The following is a 21642-nucleotide window of genomic DNA, read 5'->3' as shown; positions in this document are numbered from 1 at the left end:
ATAAAGAATTCTACTCACCTTCCTTCCTCCCCTCTGCTCTTCTCCAGCACTGCGTCCTGTCTGGCAGCAGCTCATGTCAGTATCTGAGCAGCGCATGATGTCACTGCCATGCGACCTCAGATGCCGAAGTGAGCTGCGGGGATATTCACTCCTCTCCACGCCAGGACTATGGGTGTGGAGAGGAGTGAATAGTCAGTCTCCTTACTAGCGCACATAGCAGCGGCCGCGCTCCTACTGCGGTTCCACGATCCTCTGTGCCCGCTACTAAAGAGAATGAATATTCACTCCTCTCCACGCCCATGGCGTCCCCTCTATCACACAGTTCCTGCTCCCTCATTACCGGTCACCAGTGCAGAGTCCCAGTGCTTCCCCCAGGACTGAATCCTGTCCCCTCTATCACACAGTCCCTGCACCCTCATTACCGGTCCTCAGTGCAGAGTCCCGGTGCTTCCCCCAGGACTGAATCCTGTCCCCTCTATCACACAGTCCCTGCACCCTCATTACCGGTCCTCAGTGCAGAGTCCCGGTGCTTACCCCGGGACTGAGTCCTGTCCCCTCTATCACACAGTCCCTGCTCTCTCATTACCGGTCCCCAGTGCAGAGTCCAGGTGCTTCCCCCGGGTCTGAGTCCTGTCCCCTCTATCACACAGTCCCTGCTCCCTCATTACCGGTCCCCAGTGCAGAGTCCCGATGCTTCCCCCAGGACTGAGTCCTATCCCCTCTATCACACAGTCCCTGCTCCCTCATTACCGGTCCCCAGTGCAGAGTCCCGGTGCTTCCCCCAGGACTGAGTCCTGTCCCCTCTATCACACAGTCCCTGCTCCCTCATTACCGGTCCCCAGTGCCGAGTCCCGGTGCTTCCCCCAGGAGTGAGTCCTGTCCCCTCTATCACACAGTCCCCGCTCCCTCATTACCGGTCCCCAGTGCAGAGTCCCGGTGCTTCCCCCAGGACTGAGTCCTGTCCCCTCTATCACACAGTCCCTGCTCCCTCATTACCGGTCCCCAGTGCTTCCCCCAGGACTGAGTCCTGTCCCCTCTATCACACAGTCCCTGCTCCCTCATTACCGGTCCCCAGTGCAGAGTCCCGGTGCTTCCCCCAGGACTGAGTCCTGTCCCCTCTATCACATAGTCCCTGCTCCCTCATTACCGGTCCCCAGTGCAGAGTCCCGATGCTTCCCCCAGGACTGAGTCCTGTCCCCTCTATCACACAGTCCCTGCTCCCTCATTACCGGTCCCCAGTGTAGAGTCCCGGTGCTTCCCCCAGGACTGAGTCCTGTCCCCTCTATCACATAGTCCCTGCTCCCTCATTACCGGTCCCCAGTGCAGAGTCCCGGTGCTTCCCCCAGGACTGAGTCCTGTCCCCTCTATCACACAGTCCCTGCTCCCTCATTATCGGTCCCCAGTGTAGAGTCCCGGTGCTTCCCCCAGGACTGAGTCCTGTCCCCTCTATCACACAGTCCCTGCTCCCTCATTACCGGTCCCCAGTGTAGAGTCCCGGTGCTTCCTCCAGGACTGAGTCCTGTCCCCTCTATCACACAGTCCCTGCTCCCTCATTACCGGTCCCCAGTGTAGAGTCCCGGTGCTTCCCCCAGGACTGAGTCCTGTCCCCTCTATCACACAGTCTCTGCTACCTCATTATCGGTCCCCAGTGTAGAGTCCCGGTGCTTCCCCCAGGACTGAGTCCTGTCCCCTCTATCACACAGTCCCTGCTCCCTCATTACCGGTCCCCAGTGCAGAGTCCCGGTGCTTCCCCCAGGACTGAGTCCTGTCCCCTCTATCACACAGTCCCTGCTCCCTCATTACCGGTCCCCAGTGCAGAGTCCCGGTGCTTCCTCCAGGACTGAGTCCTGTCCCCTCTATCACACAGTCCCTGCTCCCTCATTACCGGTCCCCAGTGTAGACTTCTCCTCAGCTTCAGCTCTTACCTGTGGCCGCTTCCTACACAGAAAACCCTTCACTTCCTACAAGCCCCATCCTGCTCCTCCCCCATGTGACTGATCACATGACTGTGACATCATCACAGGTCCTGGAAGCAGAACTGCAAAAGGTTCCCAGAATAGAAAGAGGGATAAACTCTGCTCAGCTCCGGGAAATGTCTCTTCCCCACCTACCGCCCCCAGCCACAGACATTTACCACTTCTCTCTCCCCGTCAGGAGGAGATGTCGGAGGGGGCATGAGGGCAGTGAGGGGCATTCAGCAGACGCCCGAGACTGCATGGCAGAGACCCAAATCCGGGACTGTCCGCTGTATCCGGGACTGTCCGCTGTATCCAGGACGGTTGGGACCTCTGGATTATTTGTGATCATTCACAGTCGGAGCAGATAGAACTTTCCCATTATTACATAATCTTCACTTTTTACAACATATGGCATAAATGTTTTTTTTTTTTTTATTATTTCTCCATATATTTTCTGCAGGTGTCCACAACAAACTACATAATAACAATGTCCTCTGGTTATTGCATTTTTGCTGCGTTTTTTAAAGTGTTTTCCCCGTTATTTGATGTAGTTTAAAAACGTTGCTCAGAATCTGAACTTAATGTGCTTTTTTATACACCGAAAAGTTTTTGTTCTGTTGTTAAAAACAGAGATGAGCGTTCGCCAACCTCAAAGTCAGCACAGACATTGTAAATTCGGATTTGTGTTTGGATTCCCCAGCATTTTCCTCAAAATCTGCAAAATTCGGCCAAAGTTCAGTAAATGATCAAGTTTCCACTAATGCTTTTGTTAGGACGGCTAGGATGGTGGTGCTATATGATGAGCAGGGGGGGGCGAGAGGTCAGAGGAGTGGCGAATTGTTATTTTATTTTAACTTAATGTGTGGAGATTCCGGCAGCAAATCAGGGAGCAGAAACCATCTACAACGTCCAGACACAAGGGCTTGTGTCATTGGCTGCCGAAGACACATGTCCCTCTCCATGTAGAAAAGCGGTCATGTTGTTTTGGTGCCATTTTGTCAGTGTAACAGCACAGAGAGGCTACTGCAAGTAGTCAGATAGTTAATTAGGCGGTTTATTGTCAGCTAGTTCAGACAGATAGGATCCTCTGTGAAATCAACCTTCCAGCATATCAATCCATTGTGCTAATAGTGTGGTCCAGACACCAGTCCACATTTCAGAATCGAAATCCTTTGTGCTAATAGTGTGGTCCAGACAGCAGTCCACATTTCAGAATCTAAATCCTTTGTGCTAATAGTGTGGTCCAGACAGCAGTCCACATTTCAGAATCTAAATCCTTTATGCTAATAGTGTGATCCAGACACCAGTCCACATTTCAGAATCAAAATCCTTTGTGCGAATAGTGTGGTCCAGACACCAGTCCACATTTCAGAATCTATATCCTTTGTGATAATAGTGTGGTCCAGACACCAGTCCACATTTCTGAATCTAAATCCTTTGTGCTGATAGTGTGGCTGGACCACACTATCTCAGCAAAAAAATACTGATTGTTAATTTAGTAACAGATGACTGACAGGTCTGGGCCTAGGGTTGTGAAACAGCTGGTTAAAAGAGGGGAAGGGTAAATCCAACATGAGTGGGAAAAAGCAAGGTGGTGGTAGAAGGGGGAATAGCTTTGGTGTTCAAGGTATACTTGGGGTAGGTGATAATGTTACTTAAAGCTCTACTGAACAAACACCATCTTGTCCTATCCAAAGACAACTGACAACTTCTGTTACTAGATGGGTCACTCGACTTCCTTTCTTTGGCAGCCACATAGTGGTACGCCTTGTAGATGAGGGCCAGAAAGAGCATGTGCTCCAGTAAATGGCAAGCACTGCATTAAGTGGCCTCTCCTCCTCTTCCTCCACCTTTACATCACACACAGTATAGTCCTCAGAGGTGGCACCCCAATTACCCTTGTTTCCCCCATGCGTCACAACTCTCCAACTACCCAACTGACTGTGCGGTACCACAGACGGGCGAGTCTGCAGAGCTGTTCACATATTCTATTCCATGGGCATCAGAGGTCTACACCAAAGAGTCACAGACTCAAAAGGAGGAAAGCATCTGCGCCAATGCCCGAAATTTTTTTCAGTTGGATTTGAGGCCGGACGAATAAGGGTCAGAGCAGAATCCAGACCCTCATCACCAGATGTTAACCCCTAGGGTGGAGGTGATCCTGATGAGACTCAAGACACCTGAAGAGCACAGGGACTGTACGAGGAGGCAGGAAGAGGAGGAGGGTGACTCTTAGGGTGAGGAGTGGGAGAACAGAGAGTATGACGATGAGGTTGTAGATCCCATTTGGTGTGAACCCAGAGGCAGCTGAGTAGCTTAGTGTAACATACCTGGCGGCGTCCTTGCATGGTGGTCCATCTCCCACTGTGCAAGAGAGCGCACTTGATCTCCTGTCCAGAATGTCTCTCTGGCTTCCCTCCATGCTGTCTGTTTGTGTCTGTTTCTGCTGCTTAAGGGCGGCGCCCGATCACTTCCTGCTTTTTGTACCTGCTGTGGGTCACGCCCCTTGTGCGTCCTCAGCCTATTGCTGTCTGTCACTTGGTATATAGCTCAGCAGCTCCCTTCTATCCCTGCCTGAGCATAGTGTTTCCTTCAGTGTGTGCTTGCACTCTGAAGGTGCCAGGTCCCGTCTTTGTTTCCTTGTCTGCCTTTCCTGGAGGCTGTATTTCCAGGCCTGTCTGAACTTAGTCCTGTATGTCTCCTGCTTTGCGGTATCAGCTCCCGTGTCTGAACTGTGTCCTGTATGTCTCCTGCTTTGCGGTATCAGCTCCCGTGTCTGAACTGAGTCCTGTATGTCTCCTGCTTTGCGGTATTAGTTCCTGTGTCTGAACTGAGTCCTTTCTGTGTATCTTGTCTGTCCTGTCTGAACACGCTCCTAGCCTGTTCCTCCCGCCTTCTAGGGGCCGATTACCTAGACCCGCTCCTGTATCTTGTCTGTCCTGTCTGAACACGCTCCTTGCCTGTTCGTCCCGCCTCTCTGGGGGCAGTATTCCCAGACCCGCTCCTGTATCCCGCTGCAGTGTCAGTCTCCTCCGTACACTCAGTTCCAGTCTGAACTCTCTCCTATCCTTTACCTGTTTTGCCTCTATGTCCGTTCCCTTCCTTTTTCTGCAGAGTCTGAACTCGTACCTAACTCCTGCCTGTTGTCTCTGTACTCCCGTTTGTGAGTTTGTGGTCCACTCGCTACTTCACTGCAAGTACCCTGTGGGTGTCTGGCTCTGTCTTTCCCTTCCTGTCTGTTCCGTGTGAACAGAGTCCTGTCCTGCCCTGCTTCTGCCCGCTGCTCCGGCAGTCCTGTCCTGCCCTGCTTCTGCCCGCTGCTCCGGCAGTCCTGTCCTGCCCTGCTTCTGCCCGCTGCTCCGGCAGTCCTGTCCTGCCCTGCCTGTACCCCTCTGCCTGTAATGTTCCTGAGTCCCAGTGTGTACTGGGCCCTATCCCGCCTGTGTTCCTACCTGCTAGTGCCTCCCTGTCTGCACTCTAGCTGTGCTTGCCTGTACCCCCCCTGCCTGCTTACCCGCCTGCCTGCATACCAGTCGTGCCTGCCTATACCCACCAGTCTGTGTGCCAGCCTACCAGTCTGTTCCTGTATTCCCCTGTGTGGGTCAACAGCCGTGTCCGGGGTCTGTCCTGGAGTAGCACCTGGTCCCTCTGCTCGGTTCCTCCTTGGTGCACTGGCGTCGTATGCCGTCGTGCGACCCTGGTCGGATCGGGTGAATACCTAGTTACGCCCCTCCAGGCATTCACTCTCCGGCACGGTCCAGTGGAATCACTACCAATCACACGCACACGCCGCTTAGCCCGGGCGTGTGCATAACAGCATAACACTTAGCAGAGGAGGTGGAGGAAGACAACGAGGTTACGTTGCGGCTTCCCGCACAGACACGGAGTGATGCAACCACAACAAGCACTGCATCCTCACCCACAACTCTGACTATGGCCAGCAGCAGTCGCGGGTCAACAGTTCGCAGGGGTGCCAAGTGTTGCCTAGCCTGGGCCTTTTTTGAGACTGCAAAGGATGATCCAATTCACGTTATCTGCCAACTTTGTAAAAAAACGACTCAGTAGAAGCAAAAATTGCAATAATTTGACTACTACATGCATGAACTGGCACATGCGCGATCAACATGCGTTATTCTGGGAATGTCACTGCGTTAAAATGCGGACAAGCGGGCCTCTTCAACCACTGGCCCGCTCCATCAACCGCATTTGCTGCTTCTTCCTCCTCCGTCACCTTGGCAAGTGTTCTCACACAAGTCTCTGGCTGCAGAACTTCCACTTGTTTACCTGCTACAGTCGGGGTGAGTGAGAGCCTGTCAGCTGTTACAGAAGTGGACATGCCTGCTGTTTTTGTTTCACCGAGCACACATCTTTCTCAATCCACTATAACATCTCCGCCTGCACCTCACTCACAGTCCACTAGTTTGTCGTGTTCACCCTCCTCCACAGTCTCTCAGCACAACAGCCAGACCTCGGTCCCGCAGTTACGGTCACGTAAAAGATTCTTTCCTACACATGCCAAAACTAAGAGCTTGAAGCTCACCACCTCCAATCTGTTGCCACAGAAATGTTGCCTTTCCCCCAGGTGCATACAGATGGTTGCCAAAGGCTGATGGCAGTCGCAGTCCCCCAGTACCAGTTGCCATTACTTCTCTAAGAAAGCTTGCGGGACAAACCTCTGTATCTAACACTTCCTCCACTGCTTCTGCCTCCTCCACCTCCTATGGGGCCTCCACTAGTGCCCTCAACCTCTCCCTTAGACTCGCATCCAATAGTGCAGAGAGAATCCCCCCACCTCTGTACTGCACAGCCATGGCTCTCCGCAATCAGGCAGTGTTTAAATTAATATGCCTTGGAGATCGCAGTCACACAGCTCAAGAGTTGTGGACAGCTATCCAGGCCGAGTTTGATCAATAGCTGTCTCCACTGAACCTGGAGCCAGGGAAGGTCGTGTGCAATAACGGTGTGAACCTGGTGGCAGCCCTAAGCCGGGGCAACATCACACACGTGCCTTGCATGGCTCATGTCCTCAACCTGGTGGTACAGCAATTTCTCCGCCACTATCCCAGCCTGGATGCGCTGGTGCAGAAAACACGGTCGCTGTGTTCTCACTTACGCCGTTCTCACCCCGGGGGTCATCGACTTGCATCCCTGCAGAGGTCTTTTGGCCTACCAGTTAACTAGCTGATATGCGATGTGCTGACACGGTGGAATTCCACTTTGCACATGTTGCAGCGATTGTGGTAGTAGCGACGGGCCCTTGTGCAGTACGTCATTTTGCATAGCCTGGGCCAACACAGCATGGGTGTGGTGCAAATCACACTTGTGGAGTGGGCACAGATGAAGGACCTCTGCACCCTTCTGCACAGTTTCGAAATTGCTACTAAGATGGCTAGCACTGACGATGCCATCATTAACATCACTATTCCAGTCATCTATATGCTGGAACACTTTGAAAAGTCTGCAGGAGGAGGTGGTGGTCCCAGAGGAATAAGAGGAAGAAGAGGAGACTGCGGAAGGGTAAATATCTTGTCCATTGCCCTTTTCCAAGATGGCAGATCCTGAATCTGTGGAGTCCATATTGTTTCCTGTTTGGGCCTACTTAAAGCCGCATGGATATTTCACTCATTGCTTGAGTATTGTTTCTAGCTGTTAGCTTAACTTCAGTCTCCAGCTCCTAAACATTCTTACCCAGTCTGTTCTAATTTATCTACGGATTGTTTCCTACAACTCCTTGCTATCTTCAAGAACTTCCATCGCTTGCTGTTCCTGCTTTTGCTTCTTCGGCCAATGATTTCTAGCAGTATTACGCCAGTATCGTAACATATCTCTAAGTTCTGGACTTTCGTCGCACAGGCAGGTGCCATGGGAGGGTGGACAACAACTATCGAGATGGGCTCATAGTACTAGACAAACTGTTAGTTGTAGCGCCGGCGTCCCTGCCCTCTGCTAGGCAGGGACGCTGTTCCCCTCACCTCTCTGCTCCGTGCCCGGCGTCCTCCTCCCGCTCTGCTGGCAGCGCGCGCTCCTTCCCGGCCACTGTGCTTAGGGCGCGCGCGCGCTCTCCCTCCCTCTTAAAGGGGCCGCGCGCGCCGTCCTAAGGAGTCCCCGGCCAATGGCCGGAGGACTTCACCATATATAAGGCACCTCCTCCAAAATGGAGGTGCCCGAGGAATGTTGTTGCACTGTTCACTACTCTGCTTCAGCCCTCAGGTCCCGTTGCCAGTTACCTGCCAGATACCTGCCAGATTCCTGCCAGCTTGCTGTCTTATTCCTGCCTGTTTATCTGCTACCTGCCTGCTAGTCTGAGGTCCGACGGTCTGCCTTACTACTCCTGTCAGTCTGTCTAAGGACCAGCCTGTCCGCTCACCTGGGAGCGCACTTCAGCCACCTGCCTGCTTGCCTGAGGTCCGACGGTCTGCCTTCCAACTCCTGTCAGTCTGTCTATGGACCAGCTTGCCTGCTCACCTGGGAGCACACATCTGCTACCTGCCTGCTAGCCTACCTGGAGGCTCCGCCGTCACGTGCTGTGACCACCCGCCTGTCCAGAGACTTCTGCCCGCTCACCTGGGAGCGCTCATCTGCCGCCTGTCTGTTGGTCTTCCTGGAGGCTCCGCCGTCACATGCTGTGACCACCCGTTCATCCAGAGACTCTCGCCTTCTCACCTGGGAGCTCACGTCTATCATCAGCCGCCACAGGTCGTACCAACCCTTTACCCAGAGACTGCCCCGGTCACTTGCCGTGACCATCTGCCCGTTCAATCAGAGACTGTCCCGGTCACCTGCTGTGACTTCCTGCCCGTCTTCCCTGGTCGCCACCCGCTCCCTTACAAGGACCGCCCCCTTGTATAGTAGCTCAGAGGTTCCGCCTCCCAGACCCGTTACAGTTTGCTCGGGCCATGGAACCCGGTGGCACCCAAGCTCCCTCGCTCTCGGACCTGTGTCATGAACTGTCCCGTCAAAGGTCCCAACAGGAGTCCATCCTGGGTCACCTGCGGAATGTCAATACTCGCCTGGACACTCTGACTGCTCCACCAGCAACCTCCGCCAGTGCCATGTCTCGCAATCCGGCAGCTCCGCTGCCCACTAATACCATGGTATCCTACCCCGGCTTTCTGCACCTCCTCGCTTCGGAGGCGACTCCGCCCAGGCTCGGGGCTTCATAAATCAGTGCACCCTGCACTTTGAACTATTGTCCCACCAGTTTAACTCCGACCGAGCCAAAATTGCATTCATCATGTCCCATCTCACCGGGGAGGCCCTGGCCTGGCTAAATCCTCTATGGGAGAGAGGAGACCCCCTGGTGTCCAACTTGCCTGCTTTTCTCACGGCTTTCCGGAAAGTCTTCGACGAACCCGGACGGAAGACCTCATCCGCATCATCACTGCTACGCCTCCGTCAGGGAAGTCTCACCGTGGGCCAATATGCCATACGGTTCCGTACCCTTGCCTCGGAGCTGGCCTGGGATAACGACGCTCTGGTGTCTGTCTTCTGGGAGGGTCTGTCCGGCCGTATTAAAGATGAACTTGCCGGTCGGGACATCCCTACCACTCTCGATGACCTAATAACTCTTGCCACCCGGATTGACCTACGGTTCCAGGAGCGTGCCAAAGAGGTCACCCGTGAGAGGAGGTTACCACGTCTAGCTCCTACTTTTCAGAAACCCGTCACTCCCTCCGTCTCTACCCAGGTACACTCTCCTGAGCCTATGCAGGTCGACCAGACCAAGATGGTCAAAACCCGTCAGGACTTACGCCGTGCCGAGGGGAGCTGCTTCTACTGTGGCAGTAAGGAGCACCGGATCCATACCTGCCCGGAGAGGTCGGGAAACGCCTGTGTCTAGGTTCGCTCAGAGAGGTCGACCTAGACAAGAATAAATCCTCTCCATCTCTGCTGTTGTCAGTCTCAATCGTCTGCGGGGAGAACCGTTATTTCGAACTAGCCCAACTTGACTCTGGAGCAGCCGGGAATCTTATTTCACAGTCCCTGGTAGAGAAATACCGCATCCCCACCAAACCTCTGGCTGTACCCTTGTCTGTTGCTGCCGTGGATTGGGGTCTCTTACCACGCCCCATCCAACTCATCACCGAATCCATTACTCTGCAGGTGGGAATGCTGCATTCTGAGAGTATCTCCTTTCATGTTCTGCCTGGACTCTCCCACGCCCTCTTGCTAGGCCTACCTTGGCTCCAGAGACATGCACCCGTGCTTGACTGGCAGACCGGAGAAGTCCTTCGCTGGGGACAGGACTGCCATAAGACCTGTCTGGTTCCCGTCCATCCCGTCCGTCCTTCTCCTACCCCAGCTAATCTACCTGGACTTCCGATTCCTTATTGGTCTTATGCTGATGTCTTTAATAAAAAGGAAGCAGAGACACTACCCCCTCATAGACCATACGACTGCCCTATCGACCTGTTACCTGGTACTACTCCTCCCCGTGGGCGTATTTATCCATTATCCGCTGCTGAGACCCGGTCGATGTCCGAATATATTGAGGAGAATCTGGCCAGGGGATTCATCCGGAAATCTACCTCCCCGGCGGGAGCAGGCTTCTTTTTCGTCAAAAAGAAGGACGGCTCTCTCCGTCCCTGTATAGACTATAGAGGCCTTAACCAGATCACGGTGAAGAATAAGTACCCCCTTCCGCTCATTCCGGAGTTATTTGATCGTCTGAGGGGGGCTAGAATCTTCACCAAACTGGACCTCCGTGGGGCGTACAACCTGGTTCGTATCCGTCAGGGGGATGAATGGAAGACGGCATTCAACACCCGGGACGGCCACTATGAATATCTGGTAATGCCCTTTGGTCTCTGTAACGCTCCTGCCGTCTTTCAAGAGTTGGTCAATGACATCTTCCGGGACCTTCTCTACTCCTGCGTAGTGGTGTACCTGGACGACATCTTGGTCTTCTCTCCGGATCTCCAGACTCACCGGAGGGACGTTCGTCAGGTCCTGCTCAGGCTCAGGCAGAATCACCTCTTCGCTAAATACGAGAAGTGCCTCTTTGAGCAGACCTCGCTTCCGTTTTTGGGCTACATTATTTCTCAGACCGGCCTACGAATGGATCCAGAGAAACTGTCTGCCATCGAGAAATGGCCTCGACCGGAGGGGTTGAAGGCCATTCAGCGATTCCTGGGCTTCGCTAACTACTACCGCCTCTTCATACCACACTTCTCTTCCCGGACTGCCCCAATTTCCGCGCTCACCCGTAAGGGTACTAATCCCAAAGAGTGGCCGCCCGAAGCAGAGGAGGCCTTTCTTTCCCTAAAACAGGCCTTCTCTTCCGCCCCGGTGCTGCATCGCCCGGACGGCAACAAGCAGTTCTTCCTGGAAGTTGACGCCTCCTCCTCTGGAGCCGGAGCGGTACTTACTCAAAAATCATCTTCCGGGAGAATGGTAACTTGTGGCTTCTTCTCCAAACTCTTCTCCTCTTCTGAGCGCAACTATTCCATAGGAGACCGAGAGTTATTGGCCATCAAGCTGGCGTTGGAGGAGTGGCGTTACCTACTCGAGGGGGCTCTTCACCCGGTAATAATTTACACTGACCACAAGAACTTGGCTTACCTCCAGCATGCCCAGAGACTTAACCCGCGCCAAGCCCGGTGGTCCTTGTTGTTTGCTCGCTTTGATTTTGTTCTTCATTTTCGCCCGGCTGACAAAAACGTCAAAGCAGACGCCTTGTCCCGATCCTTTCTGGTGTCCGATCTCGAGGAAGAACCTAAACATATCATCGATCCCGCCAGAGTAATGCAAGTGGCTCCCGTGAGTCTAAATCGTCTCCCTCCCGGTAAGACGTTTGTTTCAGTACCTGATTGGAAGAAGATCCTACACTGGGGCCATTCGTCTAAACTAGCTGGCCACGCCGGTCAGAAAAAGACCCTCCAGCTTATTGCCCGGCACTACTGGTGGCCTACCCTGCACAAGGACGTAATAGACTTTGTTTCTGCCTGTGTGTCCTGCGCCCGCAACAAAGTCCCGAGACACCTGCCAGCCGGTCGCCTCCTTCCGCTTCCTGTGCCTGCTGCCCCCTGGCAGCATATTGCTATGGACTTCATAACTGATCTCCCCGTCTCCGCCGGTTGTACGGTCATTTGGGTGGTCGCTGATCGCTTTTCCAAGATGGCTCACTTTATTCCCCTGCCAGCCCTCCCGTCTGCACCCGAGCTGGCTAAAGACTTTATCCGCCACATCTTCCGTCTTCATGGCCTGCCCCTCTACATCGTGTCGGATCGTGGGGTACAGTTCACCTCACGTTTCTGGAGAGCCACTTGTAAACTGCTAGACGTCACCCTGGACTTCTCTTCCGCTTACCACCCACAGTCCAATGGTCAAGTGGAGCGGATCAATCAGAACCTGACCAGTTACCTCCGGCACTTCGTTAATGCCCATCATTCAGACTGGGTGGATCTCCTACCATGGGCCGAGTTCTCTTATAACAATCACGAGAGCGAATCCTCCTCCAAATCCCCGTTTTTTGTAGTCTTCGGTCAGCATCCTCGGATTCCTTTTCCTGTCTCCACCTCTGTGGACAACCCGGCTGCGGAATCTCTCGTTAGCAAATTTTCCTCCATTTGGGAGAGTACCCGATCCGCACTCCTTCAGTCGTCCGAACGGATGAAAAGACACGCTGACAAAAAACGCCTGGATCCTCCACAATTTCGTCCTGGAGATAAAGTCTGGCTCTCATCTAAATATGTCCGACTCAAGATACCTTCTTACAAGTTAGGGCCTCGGTTCATCGGTCCTCTGGAGGTCATCAGTCAGATCAACCCGGTGGCCTATAAATTGAAACTCCCGGCCAACTTACGGATCCCTAACTCCTTCCATGTATCTCTCCTCAAACCTGTGGTACTTAACTCTTTTTCCAAGTCTACAGGTACGCCTCCTGCTCCGGTTTCTGCTGAGGACGAGTTTGAGGTAGAGAACATTCTTGCCACCAAAAGGGTAAGAGGAAAGACCTTTTTTCTAGTAGATTGGAAGGGGTTTGGTCCTGAGGAGATTACGTGGGAGCCCCGGGAGAACATCCATGCCCCTCTTATCCTAGCTAAATTTCTGTCTGGCCTAAAAAAGGGGGGGCCTAAAGGGGGGGGGTACTGTAGCGCCGGCGTCCCTGCCCTCTGCTAGGCAGGGACGCTGTTCCCCTCACCTCTCTGCTCCGTGCCCGGCGTCCTCCTCCTGCTCTGCTGGCAGCGCGCGCTCCTTCCCGGCCACTGTGCTTAGGGCGCGCGCGCGCGCTCTCCCTCCCTCTTAAAGGGGCCGCGCGCGCCGTCCTAAGGAGTCCCCGGCCAATGGGCGGAGGACTTCACCATATATAAGGCACCTCCTCCAAAATGGAGGTGCCCGAGGAATGTTGTTGCACTGTTCACTACTCTGCTTCAGCCCTCAGGTCCCGTTGCCAGTTACCTGCCAGATTCCTGCCAGCTTGCTGTCTTATTCCTGCCTGTTTATCTGCTACCTGCCTCCTAGTCTGAGGTCCGACGGTCTGCCTTACTACTCCTGTCAGTCTGTCTAAGGACCAGCCTGTCCGCTCACCTGGGAGCGCACTTCAGCCACCTGCCTGCTTGCCTGAGGTCCGACGGTCTGCCTTCCAACTCCTGTCAGTCTGTCTATGGACCAGCTTGCCTGCTCACCTGGGAGCACACATCTGCTACCTGCCTGCTAGCCTACCTGGAGGCTCCGCCGTCACGTGCTGTGACCACCTGCCTGTCCAGTGACTCCTGCCCGCTCACCTGGGAGCGCTCATCTGCTGCCTGTCTGCTAGCCTACCTGGAGGCTCTGCCGTCACGTGCTGTGACCACCCGCCTGTCCAGAGACTTCTGCCCGCTCACCTGGGAGCGCTCATCTGCCGCCTGTCTGTTGGTCTTCCTGGAGGCTCCGCCGTCACATGCTGTGACCACCCGTTCATCCAGAGACTCTCGCCTGCTCACCTGGGAGCTCACGTCTATCATCAGCCGCCACAGGTCGTACCAACCCTTTACCCAGAGACTGCCCCGGTCACTTGCCGTGACCATCTGCCCGTTCATCCAGAGACTGCCCCGGTCACTTCCCGTGACCATCTGCCCGTTCATCCAGAGACTGCCCCGGTCACTTGCCGTGACCTCCAGCCCGTTCAATCAGAGACTGTCCCGGTCACCTGCTGTGACTTCCTGCCCGTCTTCCCTGGTCGCCACCCGCTCCCTTACAAGGACCGCCCCCTTGTATAGTAGCTCAGAGGTTCCGCCTCCCAGACCCGTTACATTAGTGAAGGTGCAGGAGCTGAGGAACAAATGGAAGAGGAGGAAGAGGTGATGGGAGCGCAACAGTCAGGAGATGAAGAGGATATTGATCCCCTCTATGTTGTCCGTGGTTGGCGGGAGGGGACGGTGGAAGCCAGCTTGAGTATTACCCCACCACCAACACACCATGGACTTGGACCTCATGGAAGCGCCCAACACATAAGTACCTATTTGCTGCACTATCTGCAACATGATGCCCGTATTGTTAGGGTTAGATATATTGCTGACTACTGGGTTGCCACTCTGTTAGATCCATGGTACAAGAGTAAATTTTGCCAGATGCTTCATCCCCTGGAAAGGGACACGCATGCTGGAGTATTGAAACACAATCTTCAGAGTGGTTTTCCCCAAGATAGCAGTGAGGCACACAGTGTGCATCGCACTTCCAGACTTCGAACCCCGGGAACGTAAAGTCATCAACGCAAAAACATTAGCAGCAGCAGCAGCAGTGTAAGTGGCAGAAGCATTTTCTGTGAGCTGTTTCACACATTTTTTAGACCAGCCCTGTGCACTAGCAGAACAGAGTACAAATCTGACACATAGTGAATGACTGGAGAGGATGGTGCAGGAGTATCTCAAGCTCAATATCAATGCCATCAGGGGGAGTTTGGACCCTTTTGCATTTTGGTCTTCAAAAAGGGAAGAGTGGCCTGAGCTTGCCTGTCATGCCTTGGAGGTTTTGTCATGCCCGGCAGCCAGCATTCTCTCAGAACATGTCTTCAGTGCTGCTGGTGGTGTCCTGACAGATAAGCGCATCCGGCTGTGACTTGAAAGTGTAGACCACCTAACTTTCATCAAGATGAACAAGTCCTGGATCTCCAGTGACTTTTGCACCCCAGTCACTGTCTGGGCAGACTAGGCAATGGTGTCTACGAAACTGATATTTGTGCCACCTGAGTGTGGCTGAGCAGAAAAGCAGTTTGAGCTATTGTATGAGGTATCAGGGCTCCCAACACAGCAGGGCCTACACCGGTCCCTCACCCACCTCGTCTTAATTTGAACTTAAATTCAAAGCTGTAAATGGTGGCCCAGACCCTAATACCTCATGCATGGCCCATGGCTGACTGCTACTGTGCCATTATAACATTTATACTGTGGGTCAACTGATGCCACTTTTATGGGCGTAAGCCCCTAATTTTTGGAAATGTTTGGATTCCAAGTTGGGTCTCTTTCATGTGTGTTGCCTGAATTTGGTAGGGCTCTTAGACCACCAGGCCTACCCTGTCACTCATCTGCCTGTTACTGATCAATGTAACTGTCCCAGGCCCTGTCCCATGCATCTATGCTGTGCAATTATACTATTTGTTCTCTGGGTCAATTGATGCCACTTTTCCTGGTGTCTGCCCCTAATTTGAGCTGTTTTGGCAGCTTTTGGGCCCCCCTGAAGGTGTTGTCTATGTGTTAGGGTTCGGCGAACACCAGGAAGTTCACTGAACTGAACCTTTAAGGCTGTGTGCCCACTATGTGTTTTTTAAGTGTTTCCGCAGCGGCAATTCCGCTGCAGAAATGCTTAAAAAACGCTTGGTAGAAGGTCTGCCATGTTCCCCAATGATAATCTGCATGTGCTGCATTTCCGCTGCGGATTATCATTACGAAAAACCCGCAGCACTACCAATTATTTTGCGGAAGCGCGGCGTTTTCGCTGCCATTGACTTGCATTGGACCTCATGGAATCCGCATCACTGCCTCTGCAGATGTGGATTCCATGCGTTTCAATGTGCAGATGGTACCCGGGTTTGGAGAAGAGGAGACTCTCCTCCGGACCCGGGTACCATAGTACCTGTAAAAAAAAGAAAAAATATACATTATACTCACCTTCTGGTGGCCCCCGGTGTCCTTAGCGATGCGTCCTGGCTTGCCGGCAGCTCGCGATGGTCTGAAAAGGACCTGCCATGACATCATTTAGTCATGTGACAGGTCACGCGACCGCTGACGTCAGCAGGTCCTTTAGTCTACAGCGAGCTGCCGGCAAGCCAAGACAAGGACACCGGGGGCCATCAGAAGGTAAGTATATACTGTATTTATTTTTTACCATTCTTTCGGTCACACTATAGAAATCTATGCCGGTTACATGGATTTATATATAATGTGACCAAGTTGTCAAGCACTTTCCAAGTGATGCTAAAATCGCTTGGAAATCGCTTGACAACCCGCATGCGGAAATGCATGTGAAGAACGCTTCACATCCGCATGTCCCTGGCAGGAAAAACGCATGTACAATCCGCATCTACAATCCGCACGTACAATCCGCATGCGTTTTTTCTGCCAGGGAGATGCAGAAACGCTCAGGAAAAATCCGGAGAATTTCTGCATCGTGGGCACATAGCCTAAAGGTTGGTTCTCTCTGCTCTAGTTAAAAATCAAGTGCATTTTTTTAAAGCTCCACATCGAAGCTCATAGAAAAAAAACACCAAAACCGCAGTTCAACAGCATCTTTAGACACACAGTAAGTGGAGTTCTCATGAAATAACATTCAATTTGCTTGGACAGTTAAACAAAGCAGAATTTCTGAGCAAAAAAGCAGCAGAAAGAATACAGCATTTATGCTACATGTGAACACAGCCTAGAACGCAGCTACAAGATGATTGAGCTGCTGACTGGAGAGGTGACACTGCTGGGACATTATACAGTAACGCTACGAAGGGATCAGGGTGATGACGGTATCATTGTTTGTGTCAGGTTCCTATAAGGTGTCGGGATGTAGCCGTCTATTTCTCCATGGAGGATTGGCAGTATTTAGAAGGACACAAAAATCTGTAAAAGGACGTCATGATGGAGGTTCCCCAGCCCCCCACATCACCAGGTAATAGACAGGACTAAATACACACGGCCTATAATTATCTGTATGTAAAGAATGAATTCACTCCCTGTACATGTATCCTCCAGTTCTATCCAGTAAGAGGACAACACCAGCAAGAGTTGTCCGCGTCATCTTCTTCTATGGAAATTAGACAGGTGACCCCAGAAGGAAATTTATATAACAGTTTTCAGTGTGAATCCACATTAAAACCGGAAGTTTGAACAATCTGAGCAATTTTAAACAAAGCAAGGTATTTGGTGCTAGATTAGCCAGGTTCAGTATTTCAAGAGCTGTGCCAAGATTTTCTGATATAAAAAGTATACTGGGAATGTAGTGCTGGGCAGCCCATCTGATCTAATAATATGGGTGTTACTTACAGGCTGTAAGCCTGACACTGTGCACTACACTTATCCATGTGACTGATGCCCTATATAAGCTTTATCTGTGTGCATTTAGAATACTAGGCTACCACCTCTTCATAAATCCTAGTTGTGTGAGGGGTTGTTCCATCAGTATTTTGTGCATGTGCTCTCTCGTCTTTCATCTTGGCAGGAATTTCTGACAAGTACTGGCTATGTAAGGTATAAGACAAAATGTCTTATGTTCTTCAGATGTCTAGCTTGTGGGGTGGAAAGATGGAATGGGGTGGAAAGATGGAATAATTTTCTTACCAAGAATAGCATTCAATCCCAGTTATGTTTTGCTAAAAGCTACATCAAGTATGTAGAAAGCATGTGGGAAAATGAGTTATTGTCTGATAAGATATGCTTGAACGTTTTGGCTATAATCTCAAAAGTTATGTTTGGTGCAAAGACAACATTGCACAATACTCACAGTGAAGCATGGTGGAGGCATCATTATGCTTTGGGCTGTTTTTCAGCATCTGGAACTGGGGCTTTAGTCAAGATGGAAGGAATTATTAACAGTTCCAAATATCAGTCAATTCTGCAACAAAACCTTCAGGCCTCTGCTAAAAAGCTGACAGTAAAGAATTTCACTTTTCAGCACACCAATGACTCTAAGCATCTAAATAAACAAAATAATGGCTTCACCAGAAAAATATCAAAGTTTTTGAATGACCTAACTACAGCTCACACCTGAATCTTATTGAAAATTGACCTTGACCTTAAGAGGGCGCTGTGTACAAAAGATGCCCTCATATGCTAACAGATTTGGAGTCCTTCTACAAGGAAGAGTTGGCAAAGATTGCTAATTCTAGATGTACCATGTTGATTGACACCCACCCAAAAAGATTGAATGCTGTCATAAATTCAAGGGATACTTCAGCAAAGGATTAGGTTAAGTGGGAGTGTATTTTTGCAACCACATTATTTTAGTTCTTTGCACCTGAAAAGAGTTCATTTTTCTATGACTGATCATTGCGGAATATGGCTTGGCTAATGTGGGATCATAATGTGCAAGGCACCTAAGAAAGGGGCGCATACATTGTACGACTTGCAAAATTAAATTACCATTGATCAGTTCCTTGTTTGCTCATCGAGCATTATTTAATAGTTTGTTTACCACCTAGTTGACGTCATAGCATCACATTTGGATTATCTTATCCTTTCACACCCTCCTCTGGACTGTTGCAGTGGGCCGGGTACAGAGCCTAGCATACTTTCTTATAGTGCTATGGTCTGGATTATATTGTCTCTAAAGAATCTTGCTAAGGAGAGGAGGTCCCGGAATTAGAGTGAAAGTGATCTAGCTAACGAACTGCAGATATCCGTAAGGCTGTCTCAGACTTTGTTAATGTCCATCAGGATGATTCTACTAATTATCCCACTCAATGGGAAGCACTAAAATGTGAGTTGACTTTTGATATCCTAAGCCTCTAGTTTAAAAAAATCTTTTATACAGAAGTGATTTCTAGGTTGGTTGACAAATTGATGCACCTTGAATCCCAGCACAAAAGATCTCTCCGTCCAGGGGCCTGGGCTGAACTATATCATACCAGGCTTGCTCTTAAGAAATTGATAGATCAAAAGTTAGCACTGCAGCCTTGCTGGGGTCCTGGGTTCAAATCCCACCAAGGACAACATCTGCAAGGAGTTTGTATGTTCTCCCCGTATTTGAATGGGGTTTCCACCGAGTTCTCCGGTTTCCTCCCACACTCCAAAGACATACTGATAGGTAATGTAGATTGTGAGCCCCAATGGGGACAGCAATGATTATGTATGTAAAGCGCTGCAGCATATGTTAGCGCTATATAAAAAATAAAGATTATTGTCCTAAGCGTCTCTGATCCACATGATCTGGTATCAGGCATTGTGAGACTCTACTGTAAATGATCAGGACAACTCTTTGATACTTATCTGATCTCATCCAGTGGTGTACTGACAATGTTGACAGACCATGTGGCCAATATGGAGCACGAGAACCAGGGCTGAAGGGCACAGATAAAGTTGAATACAATGGAGGAACAGGGACCGATCACATAGCAGCAGCACCATTCATCCAGCGGGTTTCAGTTCTGCCGATGCAAGTATAATCATCGTGTCTTCTACGTGGAGTTCAAGTCCAAACACAGCAAAGCCTGGCACAGCACCATCATAGTAACAAGGCTAGGTGATTTTTTTTTTTACATACCATATTTTTCGGACTATAAGACACACTGGACCGTAAGACGAATCTAGGTTTTAGAGGAAGAAAATAGGAAAAAAATGAAAGCAAAAAATGTGGTCATGATGCACTGTTATGGGGGAGGGGTTCTGCTGCCGACACTGTTATAGGGGTAATGTCCCCCAATTCTGTATCTATATTCCCCATCCTGGTATCTATATATATGCCCCCATCCTGGTATATAGGTTCCCCCCTTCCTGTTATACGTGGCCCCGTTCCCATCCACGTATACATGGTCCACCATCCTGGTATGCATGGCACCCCCATCCTGGTATACATGGCACCCCATCGCCATTCTGGTATACATGGCACCCCCTTCCCCATCACCGTGCACACAAAAAAAATAAAAGAATTCTACTCACCTTCCTTCCCTCTTCTCCAGTGCTGCGTCCTATTCTGCTGCCAGCAGCTAATCTAAGTGTGTGAGCCGCGCATGACATCACTGCCATGTGCCCACACATGCTGAGACGAGCTGCCAGAAGATTCACTGCTTGCCAGGACTATGGACGTGTGGAGCAGTGACTATTCACTCTCGTTAACAGCGCGAACAGTGTCAGCCTCAGCCATGGCTCTTGCAGCTGCTGGGCGATTGTGTGTGTCCGCTACTAAAGAGATTGGATATTCACTACTCCCCAAGCCCATATTTTTGAAGGAAAAAAATGCGACTTATAGTCTGAAAAATACGGTATATATTATTGTTTTTGTGCATTTTCTGCAAAGGGAGGAGTGACACCCAATTGTATTGGGGAGCACTGTGGTGGCCTCATACTGTATTGGGAGACACAGCAGGCCCATTATACTGTGTTGGAGAGCCAAGTGTTGGACTCATACTAAATTGAGGGACACATTGGAGCATTATACGGTATTGGGTAGATGATAGTGGCCTCATCCAGTATTGGGAGCACTGTGAGGGGTGCTGTGGGACTGAGGGGGCTTAATATTGTGTAGGGAAATACACTGTGGGGGCATCATATTGTTCATGCTGGAGGTTACAGTATGGGAAAAATGTTTAGTGGGAATTGATTTGGGGGTATCAAGCTATGTGGAGAACCATCATAGGGGTGTCATACTGTGTGCAAGCCATGGAAGGCATTTAGAAGTTGGTTGGACAATGAGATGCATCACTACTTTTGTATGTAAAATACATTTCTCTCTTCTCTGTCCAAAGTTGTGAATTATACTTTTCATGACCACCCTAAATAATTGTTTTGTTTGCGGGTGAGTAGTTTGAAGGAGTTTCCAATTCAGACTTGATTTTGACCCCAAAATTTCAGGTCGCACCAAATTAACAGGTAACCCTATTAATTAAAGAAGTTGTACAGTACTTTATAATACCCCCCCAATGTATACCCCCAGGGCCCCTAAGACTTGTTGTAATTACCTTACGTTGCTGATAATGCCTGTGAGTGGCGCTATCGGTGGCCGCTCACAGGCATCACGTGACCCCGCGCTGACATCACGAAAAGTGAGGCGTGACTCAGAGCTGGGGTCCCCACGGTGGCTGCTGGGTTGTGGGCGGGGTTATCCCCCGCGTCACACCCAGCATCCACCATGCGCTTTCCCAATGAATGGGGAGAGGCAGAGCGCGTGGCGGAAGACGGGTGTGCCGCGGGGGGTAGCCCCGCCCACAGCCTGGCATCCACCTGGAACGCGGAAGACGAAGACCCCCTGCTGCTGCCAGCACTTGTCGTGACATCAGCGGATGTCAGAGCCGGCTGCAGCCGGGGGTCACGTGATGCCTGTGAGCGAACAATGATAGCACCGCTCACAGGCAGTATCTGCAACATAAGGTAATTACAAAAATCTTTAGGGGCTCTGGGGGAATACATTGCGGGGGGGGATAATATAAAGTACTGGACAACCCCTTTAACTCTTTAACTGAAATAAGTTGGGCATTGGATGTTTACCTTAGCAACTGTCCTGATCACGTATAGCAGCATCTCTCAATTGTCAATGTCAAATAAGATGGTAAAAAGCATCAGTGGAC

General features: G+C 51.1%; 1 protein-coding gene across 1 annotated transcript in view; it reads right to left on the bottom strand.

The window, feature by feature from the left end:
* Positions 1-21642, bottom strand: part of LOC141271460 (uncharacterized) — a 549319-nt gene that overhangs the window by 106799 nt on the left and 420878 nt on the right. The window lies entirely within an intron of this gene.

The sequence above is a fragment of the Phyllobates terribilis genome, unplaced genomic scaffold (genome assembly GCF_046119375.1).
Source record: "Phyllobates terribilis strain yellow unplaced genomic scaffold, ASM4611937v1 Scaffold_5__5_contigs__length_657084704, whole genome shotgun sequence".
Lineage (NCBI taxonomy): Eukaryota > Metazoa > Chordata > Amphibia > Anura > Dendrobatidae > Phyllobates > Phyllobates terribilis.
Note: the sequence above shows the minus strand (reverse complement) of the source record. Positions and strands in the feature narration are given on the sequence as shown.